The sequence below is a fragment of the Taudactylus pleione genome, unplaced genomic scaffold (assembly GCF_031769625.1).
Source record: "Taudactylus pleione unplaced genomic scaffold, aTauple2 ptg000025l, whole genome shotgun sequence".
Lineage (NCBI taxonomy): Eukaryota > Metazoa > Chordata > Amphibia > Anura > Myobatrachidae > Taudactylus > Taudactylus pleione.
Window position 1 is genome coordinate 7117874 of NW_028284427.1, and position 3544 is coordinate 7121417.

Here is a 3544-nt window from a genome sequence, read left to right on the forward strand (position 1 = left end):
CCGTCTCCTCTCCCACCTGTCTCCTTCTGCCTGTTCCCATCTGGCTCACCTCCTTAATCTTTCCCTATCATCTGGCACTGTCCCTTCTGCATTCAAACATGCTCTTGTCTCCCCCATTCTTAAAAAACCTACCCTTGATCCTAACATACTTTCCAACTCTCCCATCTCTCTTCTCCCTTTTGCTTCCAAACTCCTTGAGCGTATTGTCTACAACCGCCTTACCACCTTTCTTTCCTCCCACTCCCTCCTTGACTCATTTCAATCTGGCTTCCGATCTCTCCACTCCACGGAAACTGCCCTCACGAAAGTCAGCAACGACCTCCTTGCTGCCAAATCCAAGGGCCACTACTCTCTGCTCATTCTCCTTGACCTCTCTGCTGCATTTGACACTGTAGACCACCCTCTCCTCCTGCAAATCCTTTACTCTCTCGGTTTACGTGACACTGCCCTCTCCTGGCTTTCCTCCTACCTCTCTGATCGTTCCTTCACTGTGTCCTCTCATGACTCCTCTTCCCCTCCACTTCCACTAAAGGTAGGAGTTCCCCAAGGTTCTCTTCTTGGACCTCTCCTTTTCTCCCTATATACATCCTCTTTAGGTGAACTCATTAACTCCTTTGACCTCCAATATCATCTCTATGCAGATGATACTCAAATTTACCTTTCCACCCCTGAGCTCGCCCCTGAGCTCCTTACCCGTATCTCCAACTGTCTCTCTGCTGTCTCTTCGTGGATGTCCCAGCGCTTTCTTAAACTTAACATGTCTAAGACTGAGCTGATCATCTTCCCACCCTCTTCCAATACATCACTTTCCACAATTTCATTATCTATTGATGGCACAACTATCTCCTCTAGCCCCAAAGTGCGCTGTCTTGGAGTTATCCTAGACTCCTCCCTCTCCTTTAAACCGCACATTCAGCACCTCTCGCAGTCCTGCCGTTTTCACCTAAAAAATATCTCCAGGATTAGACCCTTCCTCACCCAGGATGCCACTAAAACCCTCATCCACTCACTGGTCATATCCAGATTGGACTACTGTAACCTTCTCCTAGCTGGCCTCCCAGTCTCTCACCTCTCTCCACTACAATCTGTTCTCAATGCTGCTGCTCGGCTCATCTTCCTCTCCAGATGTTCTATATCTGCTTCCCCTCTCCTTCAAGCCCTACACTGGCTCCCCTTCCCCTTCAGATGCCAATTCAAGGTTCTTACATTCACCTACAAAGCCCTCACCAAATCCTCTCCCGCATACATATCTGACCTTCTCTCCCTTCACACTCCCGCCCGCCCACTTCGCTCAACTAATGCATGCGGCCTCTCTTGCCAACTGATTACTTCCTCCCACTCCCGCATCCGAGATTTTGCCCGTGCTGCTCCCTACCTTTGGAATGCTCTCCCTCTCCCTATCAGACTCTCCACCTCTCTACAAATCTTCAAACGGGCTCTCAAGACCCACTACTTCATCAAGGCCTTCCAGCACTCCTCCTAACCCACCTCATGCTCTTTCCTTCCTATCTTCCCCTTCTGTGTCACGCCTGTCTGTATGCCCCTCCCCTTAGAATGTAAGCTCTCATGAGCAGGGACCTCTTCCCTCATGTGCTTCTCTTTACATTTTCTTCTACTCTCTACTCCCCATTAGGGCACCTAACACGGGACCACCAACTCCCGGCAGCTTATTGTGAGTGCTTTAATCACTATTTCAGCAATGTATATAAGTTGTGTCCTTGTCCTGCACTGTAATGTACTGTAAGTTACTTGTTTCTTGTTCGCTTATTAGTTCTATGTACTATGTAAGGCACTGCGGAACACTTGTGGCACCATATAAATAAAGGATGATAATAATAATATTATTATAAGTGTTACAGATTGAATAACAGTAATGTTAAACTGCATACCAAAGTGTTTCTCAAACTTAATGCACATGAACCCTAACAGTTCTCATTTTCCAGATCTCCAAGCTGTTGCTTAGGTGTACAGTATTTTAGTCTCCCAATAATTCACAGTTGTTGTGAAACACATGAAATGTTAGTGGTCCTGAGGACAAAGAATAAAAGACTGACATACAGTACTGTCAGTAAAGTATGCACTGAAGAGTACTCATTTTGCTCTACAGTATGTTGATGTCAGCTACAGTAGCCTATAGATAACCCAGGGGTGTTTTAAAAGAGGAGGTGGCCTGTGTGCAGCCTCCGTTTGGGCCCCCTCCCCTCTGACAGAGCACAGAGTGTGGTAGATTCTGGCTTAATGCAAGAATCTACCGCACATGCTTGAGAAAATGGCGCCCACTTTTCTGCGCATGCTCGACTTCAGGGAAAATGGCAGCACTCTGAAGACAGTGGAAAGGTAAGTATAAACAAATAAGGGTGCAGGGTGTGCGTTGTTGGCCCCCCAAGACGCAGGGGCCCATGTGCACCACCCACCCTGCACCCATTATAAATATGCCCCTAAAATAACTTGATAGTGGCAGAGGAAATGTTGTGAACGGTAGTGGACTGTAATTGTAACAAAATTTATTTAATTTTTTTCCACCATGCACTTTTGAACAACCCACACTGAGAGTCGTATTCAATATGAGCCGAGCCGCGATACTTTTTCGCGGCCCGGACTTTCTGCCTACCTCGCCTGTTTTGGCAGGCAGAAAAGTATTGCGCGCGTGCACACTTTACCCCGTATTCAATATGAAAGTACGCGAACACGGCACCTGGCGAAACTGAAACAGGCGGAAAGTGTTGTCAGATTTGAGGAAATCAGTCTGACACCCCCAAAAAATGCTCTGACATAGGGGTTCACTATGATACCCCACGATTTGGCTTGCTGAAGGTATTTGGGGTTTTTAAACGGGTTCAATAGCTGCTAAATAGCGTTTTTCAGAATAGTATTCAGGAGTGTTTTTTTCTGAAAATAACTATTCCCATCAAATTTGGGGTACTTGAAAATGGGAGTCAGCATATTTAAAAGTTACTAAAGTGTACTTGTAAAAATCATGAAAAATCCAACTTCTGCAAGCACCTGCAATCAAAAAACCACCTGGGGCATACTTGGGGACCTCCCAGAGTCAAGTTTGCTTATTTTTAACTTTGTACCCCAACTTTTTTTTTCGCCCCCTTTTTCAAAGTCATTTTTTGGGGGGTCCTTAAGTGTTTTTAAAAAATTTTTGGACACCGTTTACCTTTGGTAAACACACTACTCATATTTATTATACATATAATGTGTATATACGTCAATTACAGGTATACAGTCAGGTGCATAAATATTGGGACATTGACAGAATTTTCATATTTTGGCCTCTATTCACCACCACAATGGTTTTGAAAGGAAACAAACAAGATGTGCTTTAACTGCAGACTTTCAGATTTAATTTGAAGGTAATTACATCCAAATCAGGTGAACAGTGTAGGAATTACAACTGTTTCTATATGTGCCTCCCACTTTCTAAGGGGCCAAAAGTAATGGGACAAGCTAACCAATCCTAAATCTTACTTTCACTTTTTAATACTTTGTTGCAAATCCTTTGCAGGCAATTACAGCCTGAAGTCTGGAACGCATAGAC